At 47.6% G+C, this 15065-nt stretch overlaps 1 pseudogene; it reads right to left on the bottom strand.

Annotated features, from left to right (window-relative positions):
- Nucleotides 1-1145: 1145 nt before the first annotated feature.
- Nucleotides 1146-3386, bottom strand: LOC128406550 (uncharacterized protein K02A2.6-like; annotated as a pseudogene).
- Nucleotides 3387-15065: the final 11679 nt, after the last annotated feature.

Raw genomic sequence — 15065 nt, 5'->3', positions numbered from 1 at the left:
GCTTTCTCTTGGTCCTCCATCACAACCACAATCATCCAATTAATGACCATTGTTCTTTTGGACCAAGAAACAAAAAGAGAGAGATAGATCCACCCTCCCTCAGTTTGCCTGGCAGGGCTTCATATCCTTGTTTTCCAAGATTGGGGAGAGGGTTAGGGCATATTTTGGAGACAGCTAAAAGGAATGTCAGATGATATTGGAGTCTTGCATCAGTTCCTGAAGTATTTGTGTGCCTGATTAATTATTGCTTAATTATAAACCCTGGGGATGGTGCTTTTTTCTGATTGGAGTAGAGGAGAAAGTCCTATAAGGTTTGCCAAAAATATATCAACTTTTCCCCATCAAAACTCTGCTTTAGAAAAGAAGAAGAAGAAAAGGCTCCAAGAATTGAAAGCTGTACTTCAGGAAGTTAGCATCTTTATCACTTATTCAAAACAGAGTTTGTGTGCATTCCTCTCCTTGTGGAAGCAATGAGGAAGCCACAACATCCTCTTCCAGGAAGGCCTTGCTACTCCTTTTGATATAACCGCTTAGCAACTAAAACATGTTCAAAGCCTTGTTATATTAACATTAAAAGCCTCAACAATCTGGAATCAGATTATGTGAATAGACACCACCAGCAGGCTTCATAGACGCACTTTGCTTGACCCAGACCTTGAGATTTCAGGACCCAAACCTGAGAACCTGAGCTGCATTCACAGTCCTCCTCCTCCTCTTCTTTCACTCACCACCCACTTGGAGATTCAAGCTCTCACCCTGCCACCTGGAGGAGACCAGGCATACCTGTAGACTTCAGGTCAACCCTTGAGGTCTGGCAACCCAATCACCACAGTTATGGTCATTCCTAGAATAGGATAGCCTGGCTTCAGTAATCTGTGTGAAATATACTCAGAGTCGCGAAGTGATTTCATGCTCTTTATTCAGCTCATAGTGGTGAGGAGGAATGAATGAAAGTCCCCTCAAAGTATCTGCTTTATATACATTATTTACACAATGGGCTGCACATGATTGGCTAATTCCGGAATTCTACTGTAAGCCAATCAGGTTGTGGATTCACTTCTATCTGGGGCATGATTGGATAGTTCCTGCCAACCAATCATACTGCTGCATTGTTCTAGGACCAATCAGACTGCTGCATTCTGAATCCTATTGTTCTAGGACCAATCAGACTGCTGCCTTTTGGATCCTATTGTTCTAGGACCAATCAGACTGCTGCAGTTTGGATCCTATTCAACTCAGTACATAACACCCCTCCCCTCTAAGTTCCAGTCCTGCCCGGGAGGTCGCATTCATAGTCCTCGAGGTACGCTGGCGGCCTACGTGTGCGTTGCGGCCTGGGGTGTTCCCTGGTCCGGGGTTCAGGTTCTGGCTCATGTTCCAAGGATGCTGGCTGTGATGGGGCTATTTGGTCTGGCGCAACCGGCTCGCTCAGTCGTGGTTCTGGTTCCGGTGTCCTTTCGGCCTCGCAGGTCCTCTCTGTATTTACTGATTCTGCCTCTCCTGCTGGCCCCTCGTGCTCTATGGGCCTCACTGCCCCTCTGTTCCCTTGGGACTCCTCTGACCTTTCCTCCTCCTGGTTTTCTCCCGGGAATCGTCGCCGTATCTGGTCGCAGTGGCGGCGCCAGCATTGCCCCCCATCTGTTAGCACCTCGTACGACACGGGGCCAGTGACCCTGGTGACTGTGGCGGGTACCCATGCTGGGCCTGCCCCAAAATTCTTTGCGTACACTGGGTCCTGGGCCTCGAAGGTCCGGGGGTTCCTGCCTTCCCCCACCACTACCTCATCCTGAGCTCTATCGGGGTGAAGGCGGTCCAATCTGATTGCAAGGCGCCGACCCATTAGTAGTTCAGCGGGGCTCCGGCCAGTCGTTGAGCTGGGGGTGCTGTGCTGTGCTAGAAGGAATGTGGCAAGGCGGTACTCCCAATCCCCTTGCGTCATGCGGCGAAGGGTGTCCTTGGTGGTCCGCACCATGCGTTCTGCTTGGCCATTGGTGGCAGGATGGAATGGCGCCGAACGGATGTGGCGGATGGCGTTCTGTGCTGTGAAGGTTTGGAATTCTCCTGACGTAAATGCAGTCCCGTTGTCTGAGACGAGAGTGTCAGGGAGCCCGTGGGTTGCAAACAGCCTGCGTAGTACCCGGATGGCTGCGGACGTAGAAGTGGACGGTACCAGTGCGACTTCCAGCCATTTGGTGTAGGAGTCCACCACTATGAAGAATGTCTTCCCCTGAAAAGGGCCAGCGAAGTCCACATGCAGGCGTGACCATGGTGCTCGGGCGGACTCCCAGAACTGGACTGGGGCCCTTGGGGGATCTGGGCGGGATTCTTGGCAGGCCTGGCAGTGTTTGACCCAGGCCTCTATCTCTCCGTCGATCCCCGGCCACCACACATAACTCCTGGCAAGGGCCTTCATTCTTACTACCCCTGGGTGTGTCTCGTGTAGGGCTGTGAGGACCCTTTTGCGGAGGGGCTGGGGAACAACGACCCTGCTTCCCCATAACAGGCACCCCTTGTGGGCCGACAGTTCATGTTTGCGGGTTGTGTAGCCGGCGAATTCTGGCCCGGGGCTGCTGCTGGGCCATCCCCTCCACACCCAGTCCAGGACCCGGGAGATGACCCTATGTTTCTTGGAATGGTGTGCAACTTCTTGTGCCTGAATGGGGCGGTCGGGAAGCAGCTCCAGGCTCATAACCTCTTGTGCAGGTGCTGGGTCGGGGCCTGTTTCCGGTAGTGGTAGCCTGCTGAGGGCGTCCGCATGGCCCATCGCCTTCCCCGGACGCTGAATCAGTGCATACTGGTGGCTGGCAAGGAAAATTGACCACCTGAGGACGCGAGGAGACAGCACTTGGGGGGGTCTGCTTTTCAGGGGCAAATAAGCCAAGCAACGGCTTGTGGTCAGTCACCACGGTGAAGGGCCGCCCGTACAAGAAATCATGGAATTTTTTTACTCCCTTCACCATTGCCAGACCCTCCTTGTCGATTTGCGAGTAGTTCCGCTCGGTTGCGTTGAGTGTCTGGGAAAAGTATGCCACCGGTACCTCTCTTCCATCCGGGAGTTGGTGTCCCAGGACAGCGCCAATTCCATAGGGCGAGGCATCGCATGCTAGCACCACCGGCAGCCTCTCGTCGAAGTGTGCCAAGACCGAGTTTGAGACAAGCAAGTCCTTGACTGCCTGGAATGCGGCCTCCTGGCGCTGGCCCCACACCCAAGGGGCCCGCTTGTCCAGGAGTCTGTGTAGGGGCTCTGCTACCGCCGCCTTGTGGGGAAGGAAGGAATGGTAAAAGTTCAATAGTCCCAAGAAGGCCTGAAGTTCAGTCTTGTTCTTGGGCGCTGGGGCATCACAAATGGCCCGTACCTTGTCCCCAGTCGGGTGGACCCCTTCTGCGTCCACCATAAATCCCAGAAAGTCCACCTGAGGCACTCCTAGTAGACATTTTTCCCGCTTCACCTTGAGACCCGCCGTCTGGAAACGGTGCAGAACGGTGCGGAGGCGGTCCTCAAACTCCTCTGGTGTGGGCCCGGCAATCAACACATCATCGAAGAAGGGGGTGACGCCAGGAATCCCTTTAAGTAGAGAGTCCATTAGGTTCTGGAATATGCCTGGTGCCACGCTGACACCGAATTGCAGCCGCTTTACCCTGAATGCTCCTCTGTGCGTCACAATCGTCTGTGCCACTGCTTGCCGCTTTGCGTAGAAGGCATTTCGACGAGCCACCACTGAGGGCTGCGGCGAAAAGTGCCCCTTCAGCTGTTCCATTATTGTTTTGTATGGAACAGTAGCGACGTCTTCAGGCGCAAGGAGAGCCCGGGCGATTTCAAACGTCTCCTCTCCGCAGACGCTGAAGAATATCGCCCTCTTCTTGGCGTCTTCTTCGTCGGTGACCCCTTTGGCTTCTAGGAGGAAGGTGAAACGGGAGGCGTACGCTTCCCAGTCTCCAGATGCTGGGTTGAATGGCAAGAAGCTGTTGTCGGTTGCCATTCTGAGTTCCTTGTGTCCCGGAGCTGAAGCCTGGATACACGGTGCGAGGCAGCGGTGCGGCAGGTGGCGGTGCTGCGGTGCTGTGTGTGGCAGTCAGCTCAGCGGGATCCCACCTTCGTCGCCAGTGAAATATACTCAGAGTCGCGAAGTGATTTCATGCTCTTTATTCAGCTCATAGTGGTGAGGAGGAATGAATGAAAGTCCCCTCAAAGTATCTGCTTTATATACATTATTTACACAATGGGCTGCACATGATTGGCTAATTCCGGAATTCTACTGTAAGCCAATCAGGTTGTGGATTCACTTCTATCTGGGGCATGATTGGGTAGTTCCTGCCAACCAATCATACTGCTGCATTGTTCTAGGACCAATCAGACTGCTGCATTCTGAATCCTATTGTTCTAGGACCAATCAGACTGCTGCCTTTTGGATCCTATTGTTCTAGGACCAATCAGACTGCTGCAGTTTGGATCCTATTCAACTCAGTACATAACACTGTGCCAATCCACTAAATCACTCTAGCATAATATTGTGGTCAATGGGATCAAAGGATGTCAAGGAGAATCAGCAGGGCCACCCTTCCATTGTCACACTCACAACAAAGGATGCATGACTAACAGAGTCAGCATGACTAACAAAGCAGGCCCAAGACATTTTGCTGCTTGAGGCAAAGGATGAGATGGTGTCTCCCATTCCTGCATTGCAGAGGGCTGGACCAAATGACTCTTATGGTTCCTTCCAACTCTACAATTCTATGATTCCATGTTCAGAAGGTGACTGGACTGAGTGCTGACTCAAACTTAAATAGTGACAACTGGATAGCAGCATTCCCTCAGCCCTGAGGGCTACTAGCCAGTTTAAGGGGTGTGGGGCATGGCCACTACAGCTGTCGAGTGAAGGAGAACAGCCAAGGAGGTGGCGCTGCTGCCACCCCACAGCAACTGCCACCTGAAGTAGTTGCCTCTCTCTGCCCAATGGTTGTCCTGGCCTTTGTGATCAAGGCTGCTTCTGTGTTAAAACCAGGCCTTCAACAAGGTTAAAACAGGTCTCGCTTCATTTTCTTCCTGTTCTAACAATATTTTTTTCGGGTGGAGAACCTCATGTTTGAAACTGGATCAAAGAATCTCAAAGGTGTCACTACAAGTGTTTTGAGACTTGTGAAAACAGCATAATTTCCATGTCTTGACTTTAATCTTATTACTGTTTTCCACTTGATGGAGCCAGATAATAGCTAACATCGATGGTCCATGGGTGTCCCAGCAACTGCAGAAAAGATCCTTGATTCACCCCCCCCCCCACTTTAATTATTTTGGAAAAGGAGTAGCCAATAATTTTCTGTATCCATGGTGATAAAAACAAGTTTTGCCACTATAGCACAGGTGCTGCTGCTGGTGATTCTTTTTCCTCAAGGGCCAGATGGAAGGGAGCAGGCATCATTAGCCTTGCGTGTTTTGCCTCCCTGCTTTGGAACAAACAGACTGCCTTGCAGGATCATGGTTGATCTGGGCCAGTAAACTCTCCTCAATAGTGGCCAGCTAGAAGCCTCTTCTGAGAAGTTCATGAGCAGAATGAGCAGAGTAGGAAGGTGGCACAGACATCCCATTGGGTTCTCCCAACACAGCCAAATTGCTTCTCGCCCACAAGAGGCCTGGCATTCTCTTTGCTAGCCTTTGACAACCTTGTGCCCTCTCTGGATATTTTGGACTGCAACTCCCATAAGCCCCAGCATCATATGGTCATGCTGGCTGGAGCTTTTGTAGTCCAAAACATCTGGACGGTGTCAGGTTGGTGGACAGTGCTGTATGCATTTGGCCTGCTTTTTTATGTCAGTCAATGAGAATTGACTGCAATGTGTGCTTTAAAGTCTAAATTAAGGTTGGAGGCAGTCTTTGCTCCTGGAAGGATTTCCTTTTACAGTGCAAAGGATTTAAAAAACAATTCATTCTCAGATGAGTTCTGCACACAACGCTGATTAGGATGCAACAAGCCTAGTGCAGTGATTTATGCAGAGATGTGGCTGCAGGCCTTTTCTGAGGGTGAAAAATAAACTTCTAATCAAACCCAACGAGGCATGGCAGAACGACCTGACCTCACTTGGAGGTGAGATTGCAGCAGTGAATCACGCAGAGATGCAGTAGCCAACCTCCTCTGTGGGCAAGGGTTTTCTGGCACACAGGAACCTTTAATATTTAACCGATTCATTTTTCACAGCTCACAGCATGCCACATTTTTATGACTCGTTCTGTAGAGCCTCCCGCTCTTTCTCACACATTTTCCCCTACCCTCTTTTGCTGTGATAGATTCACAAATTTAAAATAAAGGAAAAAAAGGATAGCGGATAAGTTTTTTTTAATGCAGTCAGCAATGTGCCTAGCTGCTGACCTTAAGACCATGGGTAGACAACCTAAGGCCTGGGGGCTGGATGCGGCCCAATCGCCTTCTCAATCCAGCCCGCGGACGGTCCAGGGATCAACGTGTTTTTACATGGGTAGAATGTGTCCTTTTATTTAAAATGCATCTCTGGGTTATTTGTGGGGCATAGGAATTTGTTCATTTTTTCCCTTCAAAATATAGTCTGTCCCCCCACAAGGTCTGAGGGACAGTGGCTGAAAAAAATTGCTGACCCCTGTTTAAGACTGATCTTGTCCTGCTGTTTTAAAGAACATGAGAGGAACTCTCCTGCATCAGACCCAGAGACCATCTAATTGAGGTCTCTTTCCCGAAGTGGCCAATCAGAGGCCTTTGGGAAGCTCATAGACTACAGGCCTTTCCTGCTGTCACTTTTTATACCAACTGCGGCATAGAGGGAAGACCCATACCAAAATAGCCTGGGAACTGTAGTTCAAGGGTGCTGGGAATTGTAGTTTAAGGATGCTAGAAACTGGATCTTGTTGAAGAGGAACTAAAGGTCCCAGGATTCCTTTGTGGGATTTATGTGCTTTAAATGAATGGAGTGAACCAGGGTTGGGCAAACCTAACAATTTTGCTTTTTCACTGCTCTACATTTTTTCCATTCTTTAGTCCTGTCCTCCACATTTCCACATCAGTCCTCATGAAAATTCACCAGCCCCTTAGTGCATCCCCACCCCCACAACACAGTGTACACTTTTTAAGGCATTTGCCTAAATTATTTGCCTCATGTATACAGTGGTACCTTGGGTTACATATGCTTCAGGTTACAGACTTCGCTAACCCAGAAATATTACCTCGGGTTAAGAACTTTGCTTCAGGATGAGAACAGAAATCGCACAGTGGCAGTGGGAGGCCCCATTAGCTAAAGTGGTGCTTCAGGTTAAGAACAGTTTCAGGTTAAGAACGGACCTCCAGAACGAATTAAGTACTTAACCCGAGGTACCACTGTACTCTCTTTGCATGCAGCGCCCCCTATCATTAAGCATTTGTGCATGTTATTTTCACTAATGTATTTTCATGCACACTTAATACCATGGCATTTGCATTTTTGTATACATTACTTGGCTGGGGAACCGCATTGCAAAATCTGGAAAAGCACAGATTCCAAAAGATAGGTGCTTTTCACATTGGTTATTGTTCCAGATGGTGTGAATTATTTAGTCGCACTTTTAATTGCAAACTTAACTGAACTAAAGTTTTCCCTCATCAAGACTCTCAGTGCTTTCTTTTTAGAAAAATAGGTGCCGGTACTCACCATGAAGTTGTTACAGTAAGTGCCACAATTTTTAACAACAAAAAAGAGGTGCCAGTACTCCATACACTTGAGTATCCACTAAAAAAAGCACTGCCTATTCTAAACCAGGACGTTGCCTAAATACACCTTCTTCCCCTCTCCTCTTTCCCACTTGAGTCTTTTCTTCTTCTTTTATAAATTTGCATTAAATATCAATATGGGGGGCGGGGAGAAGAGAAAGATGGCAGCCCATCTTCAGGCATACTTGGGGGGAAAGCAGTTATCTGGACCCATTCCAGTCTAGTTTCAGGGCTGAAACATAGGCCTGAAACCACCTTGGTTGCCCTGGTTGATGACCAGTGCTGCCATCTTGAAAAAAATATTGCGCAGGGGGGCGCAGACAAGGACAGTGATGTTGGAGGGAGGGTGGGGAGGATAAAAAGGACAGCAGAAAGGAGCGTTGAAAGTAAATGGCAAAACTCTTGTCAATGTATGTCTGAAGTGGTTGAAATTGCAAATGTAGGAGGCATTTAATTGAATGGAGTCCTAGTTTAATTTTTAAAATTATAGGCAACCAGGAGCTCTGTGAACCCTCCCCGCAGAGCAAGCGGTTCGCATTCTCTACGCCTCTGCCTCTGCTCTAATCACAAGAGTTGTAAGAAACTATGTTGGAGGTTTTTGGCCAATCCCAGCTCTCTTGTCACCCAGCAACCCTCTTACAAGTTCTTTTACAGGGCTTGCTGGGAAATGAAGTACAAATGTGGGGTGGGGGGGAGGAAGGTAGCAATGCCCAACAACTGGGTTGGGGAACCTGGCCCCCTCAAATATTTTAATGGAGGGGGGCTGAAGAGACCTGGGCCTCTAGGAGTTGGTGCCTATATTGAGGACATAGGAGAGAGATGGAGGGAGTGTGACAAAGTTTGTTCTCTTTCATCTCTCCATAGCTTTTGGTACCTTTGGCCACATTATCTTTCTGGAGCAGCTCAGGAAAGTGGGCGCTGGGGGCACCAGATTACAATTGCTCCACTCCTGCCTTTGTGGTTGTTTCCAGAAAGTAGTTTATACCTTGGGACCATGGGGGGGGGGGAAGGTGTTGTTCAGTGCCATGGGAATTTCATTGAAGATCTTGCCTTACTGCCTGTGGGCTGAATTAGATATCTCTCAAGTGCATTCCAGCAGCATGGTTTCATGATGCTAAGAACAGCATAAAATATCCAACACGAGCTACGCAAGTGCTACAGCATCTGGAAAGGAATGGGTGGAAATAGCCAGCAGACCATATTATTCCAACTCAAATATTCATTTGCTCTTTGCCCTGGGTTGTAGTTCCAACCTCATATCTGGATGAGGAAAGCAAAGAGAAGAACAGAAGATAATAAGCAATATTTGGCTAGAGCAATTCAAAGTCTCATGGATAATCAATATGGTTTCATTTGTATCTGCTTCATTTGGCTCCTCCCAGCTGTATTAGTAGTACAGTAGTACCTCTGGATGTGAACGGGATCCATTCCAGAGCCCCGTTCACATCCAGAAGTGAACGCAACCCGCGTCCGTGCGTCTGCGTGTGCACGGGTCGCAATTTACCACTTCTGCGCATGCGCGTGACATCATTTTGACTGCGCATGTGCGAGCTGTGAACCTGGAAGTAACGAGCTCCATTACTTCTGGGTCGCCGCAGCGTGCAACCCGAAAATACTTATCCCGAAGCTACTTCAGCCTGAGGTATGATTGTAGTAGTAGTAGATTTATATTTAATTATATCCCATCTTTTCCCCAGACCAAGACTCAAGGTGGCTTACACAAATTCACAAAGGTGACTTCTTCATCTTCTTCCTCTACCTCTGGAAACACCAGTGGGCCATCAAGAATATTGTTACATGCAGTGCTATTTTTCTCGAGAAAGAGGTGCTGGAACTCACCATGAACACCTCATTTGTTCTCTTATAATGGCAATGGTGCCCCACTGAGTTCCTGTGAGTTCTGGCTGGGGGGGGGGAGCCACATTACATAGAATCATAGAATCATAGAGTTGGAAGGGACCCTGAGAATCATCTAATCCAACCCCTGCAATGCAGGACTATGTCCTATATGGGGATTGAACCTGCAACCTTGATGTTATCAGCACCATGCTCTAACCAACTGAACTATCCAGGCTGCCACCCCAATCAGTGAGCAGTAGGTTCCAGGGTTCGGTTTCCTTGGAAGGAAGGTCAATGGAGACTGCAGTATCTTTAGGATGTGTGGTTTTATGTACTCATATATACAACCTGAGCATAGGATGGAGGGGCTCACAGCACCAGCCCCCTAAGTCACAGTTTGGATGCAGCACAGAGCAAGCAGGTCTCTGTGTATCCAGCTTCCAGCTTGCTTCCAGCTCAGCTCACCACCATCATGCTGGCTGCTGTTCTCCTACCTAGCAGCTAGGTGAGTGTAGGGCAGGGGGAGGCCCAAGCATTTGTTCTTTGCTGGTACGATCGTACCTTGGTTTTCGAACAGCTTAGTTCTTGAACGTTTTGGCTGAAGCCATTCACAAGCCGTGCTTTGGTTTCTGAATGTTTTGGAAGTTGAATGGGCTTCCGGAACAGATTCCGTTCGACTTCCAAGGTTCGACTGTATTTAGTTATGCTAACTGCGGTGCTTAAGAAGTTAGCCAAAGTCATTGCTTAGACAGAGGGACTGGATTGGCAAGCTTGCTCTCTCATACATTTAACCCCCACAAATACAGGATCCGAAGAATTGCAAGGTACTTGGGGCAGCATCTAGACTGAGCCCCCAAACCCACCTCATCTATTGGTCAATAAATATTCCTGGTATAATATTAGGGCTACTATTGCTTTATTGCTTTTCTGCATATTTGCATAATGTATTTAGAAATTAAAAGAATCTGATGCCACCATTTGTGACTGCAGTTACATACACCCCCAGTTTCTTTTTCGAGGAGGAATTGCTGATAACCGTCAGTCCAGACTGAAGCACTGAAGAACATCCAAGCCACACTGAAGCCAATTCTCCATCCAGTCAGTTCATAACTCTTCACTGGATATCATTTTAATATTAGGGGTGGGGCTGGGAATTGATCTCTTACATATTGAAGCAAGTTCTTTTTCAATTTTAATGAGTTTTGATTTTATACACTGTGTGTGGAATTTGACCCAACACAGCACTTCAAAGCTGAAAAAGAATCAAGGGAAAGGATTTAGCACATAAATATGGGGCTTCATCCAATGTGTGACTGGTTGTTTCCAACCAGCCTGCTGTGCAGAAGGAGGGGGAAATGAGCCATTAACACCAAGGCATTTATATAGACAGTCTTCACAAACATGCTATCTCTGGTGATCTTGCTTAGAAAGGTGAAAAGGTTTAAATGGTGGGGAATCCAACTCAAGTCAGTCGCAGCAAGCATGCTCAGTGGTCAGGGCTAAGGGGAGTAGTTCAGAATCATATGCAGAGCCAAAAGTTAGCCACCTGTAGATTAGGCTAATATGAAACCTCGGACCACTACATCTTTAATTACTGGAAACAGCCATTTTGCGCACATTCAAAGCACGCACAACCGTGCACACATGCACCACTGCAAACCTGGAAGTGGCAGGAAAAGGGGGCATAACAGGGTATAATGGGGTGGGCTTATACATGCTCCACCATTGTGTGTGATGCAGAACACAATCCCCACACAAATTGGGATTGCCTGCATTTGAGCAACACCCTTACATGTAATAGCTGAGTAATTCCCATAATGGGTGCTTTAAAAATATATATTAAAGGTTTCAGGAGCTATTGGGTTGGGGAAGGACTACATAACTCGATGGTAGTGCACACACAATGCACCCAGGAATTGCAGCTAGGGCTGGAAATACCTCCTGCCTGAAACGCTGGAAAGACACTGCTTTAGATTTTAGAGGTCAACAGTCAACATGATTTTCTCACTGCGCCATTTGCAGGAGAAATGCTGAGAGCAGAGGCGCCCCTTGTACATTGCTTTCATAAACCAGATGAAGGCCTTTGTCTTCATCAGCCGAAAAGGACTCTTCATGCTGCTCAATGAGATAGGATGCCTACCTAAGCTTCACAAGATGATTGTGGCCTTCCATGAGAACATGTGTGGCACCGTCCAATACGCCGACTCATCCTTGGACGCCTTCCCTATAAACAGCAGTGTGGAAAAGGGCTATTTTCTTGCCCCAACTCTCTTTGGCATGCTCAGCTCAACTGAAGACGGTGTGTACTTTCATTCGAGGAGTGGCAGGAGTCTGTTCAATCTGGCATGTGTCCATGCCAAGAAAAATGTGTGGTGGGACTTTATCTGAGATATGTTTGTAGATTATGACAGTGCACTCTGAGGAAGCTCTGCAGAGGCTTATCAACCATTTTGGCCAAGCCTGCAGAAAGTTTGACCTCACTACCAGCATGACAAAGACCAATATCCTGGGTCAGGACATCGCCAGCACTCCATGCTTGAGGTGGTAGATGATTTTGTTTGCCTGGGCTGCACCATAACCAACAACCTCTCCATCAACGCTGAGCTGGAAAAGTGTACTGGCAAGGCAGCTATGGCAATGGCTCTCTTCAAAAGGGTATGGGAGAATGTGATGTTAACATCCAATACCAAGATGAAGATCTACCAGGCTTGTGTGCTGAGCACACTGCTTTATGTAAGCGAGTAATGGGCAACTTACAACCACAAGAAGTGACATCTCAATGCCTTCCACATGTGCTGCTTTAGGCATCACATAGTAGGACAGAGTCTCAAACAAGGATATGCCCTCCCAAGCCCACACTCCCAGCATGTTCACACTTCTGCCTCAGCGACGTCCACACTGTCTTGGTCATGTCCACCAAATGGAAGATGGCAGGATCCCTAAGGATGTGCACTATGATGAGCTGGCTTCAGGCACCAGGCCTATTGTATTACAAAGATGTCTGAAAATGTGACATGAAGGCTGGCAACATTAACGCCACCATGTGGGAATCCCTTGCAGATGAGCCCAGTGCCTGGAGACAGGCAGTCAGATTGTGTATCCACAGCAGTCTCCAGAGGAGGAATGACCACTGGGAGGAGGAAAGAGTGAAGAAACGCCATGGTGCATGAGCAGAAACGTGCACCTGCAGCAGCACAACCGGACGCCTTCATCTTCCCCAGCTGCAACAAAACATGCAATCCCCAGATTCAGTCTCTACAGCCACAGCAGGTGATGTAACCTTCCAACAATTTGATTTCACCCCAGAAGGTGCACCCCTCCATCGTCTCCTGAGACAGAAGGATGCCAACCAAGTATTTAAAAAATATTCTGTTTTTCTGCACACAGGCATGCCAGTCTACATCCCTCTCTCCCTGGTGGGATATCAACAGTTGTATGCATTCCAGTGAACTGAAGTCCTGAAATTCGACACAGACCCAGCCCAAGAGATACTGAATTAATACTGGAATAACAAAAAATGCCCCCCTCCAACATCTTAAATATTAGCAAACTAAAACTTATACCATAAGAAGTTTGTTAGTCATTAAGGTGTCACCAGACCCTTTGCTGTTTTGGCTGAATGACAGCAACCCCTCTGGAAAGAATTACTAGAAAAATCTGGGAATGGAGACATGTGCTTCTCTCTGCTTTCAAAACAGGAGACTCGACGTGCAATCCCAAATGGCTAATCTACTCCTACACTAGCTAGGAATCTGGCATGTGATACGCACATAGCCCCCTCCCCCTCCCCAAATAGCCACCCGTGATTATTACACAAGTCTAGAAAGTCTAGAAAGAGTTTCCTAACCCTCTTCTTGTAAACAGGAGTCTCAGACCGTACCCCAAAATAGCCCAGATACGTCCAAGACTGCCAGAAAGCTGGCACATATATATTCGAAGACACATGGATTGCAAGAAAAATATGAAAATGGGGCATTTTGCATAAAAGAGTCAAAACCTGGGGAGCGAAGTTTACATCGCAGCCAAGCCTAGCATTCCAGCGTCAGAGCAAGCCAAGTTGCATGTGGAACGGAATGTCAGGCTGTCAGAGCTACTTCTGCCCACTGCTTGGGCCAATCTCAGATTTGGAGAAGAGAACATGTCCAGTACCAGCTCATATAAGATATACAGACACACAGAATCTATCATGGTTCAGTGTCAACCAGATTTTAATTCTTTTGTATCCAGTGGCCATTTAAAATAGATGCAGGTCCCTCCATCTGGGGGCTTCAACAGCACAGGATTTTATCTTAAGGTCAACGTAGGGTAGTGGTGGTGATGATTAGCAGTGGTAGTATCAGTTGCAGTAGCAGCAGTAGTATTTTATTCCTAGCACAGCTTCAAACCTGTACCATTTTAAATGGCTAAATTGTAAAACTAGGTGAGTGACAGGGAATAAACTTGGGTTTTTTGTTTGTGCAGGTTTTCTTTTGGCACAGCTTTAAGAGGGCAGGAGCAAAGTACTATGCCGCACCCTTTCCTGGGTGAAGCTCCCACATTAGCTGCCTGGAGTTCAATGCACTGGGAACACTGAATAACATTGAATGCATGAATAGAAATGCCCCCCCCCCAGCAGACATCCCTTGGGTCTAAGCCCCCAACGTCTCTCTGTTCGATTGCACCCGGGAAAAGGGTTGCCATTGCATGCATGCGAGAGCCCCTGACACATGTTTGAGTGTGTAAGGGGAATGGTCCAGAGGATGCACTGTTGCAGAGGGCGGGGCTAACCAGCCTGGTTCCACTATCCATTTACTGAAATGGTGATGAGCTTAAAGTCTGGACAATGTTGCAGCCTCCTCCAGGGCTGTTAATCAAGGCTGCAAATCTAAATACAGTACACATAACTGGGAGTCTCATTAAATTCAAAGGGACTTATTTATGAATAAACATGCATAGGATTGCACTATTGATTGGTTAACTTGCTAGATTACTTGGGTTACAAACATTTAATCAATTAGAAGTGCTCCCTATTAACGGGACAACTGGTATTGGGGGGGGGGGACCAGAACCATCATCACCATCAATAAATGACAAGCACCATCCTAAAAGGGATATTTCCCCTTCTTTCTTGCTGTGTCTAAGACAGCACATACAGTGGTACCTCGGGTTAAGAACTGAATTCGTTCCGGAGGTCCGTTCTTAACCTGAAACTGTTCTTAATCTGAAGCACCACTTTAGCTAATGGGGCCTCCGGCTGCCACCGCGCCACCGCAGCACGATTTCTGTTCTCGTCCTGAAGCAAAGTTCTTAACCTGAAGCACTATTTCTGGGTTAGCGGAGTCTGTAACCTGAAGCGTATGTAACCTGAAGCGTACGTAACCCGAGGTGCCACTGTACATGTATCACTCTTTTTGCTTCAGAACAATTGTTTTAATCCATAGGAAAACTATCAATTAATTTTTAAAATAAATTAATCAGCTTAAATTTCATACAACTTCATGACTTAAGATTTGTTTAATTGGGTGCAAGCCATAAAACCAA

This window comes from Podarcis raffonei, chromosome Z, assembly GCF_027172205.1.
Source record: "Podarcis raffonei isolate rPodRaf1 chromosome Z, rPodRaf1.pri, whole genome shotgun sequence".
Lineage (NCBI taxonomy): Eukaryota > Metazoa > Chordata > Lepidosauria > Squamata > Lacertidae > Podarcis > Podarcis raffonei.
This window is presented reverse-complemented; position numbering and strand designations above follow the sequence as displayed.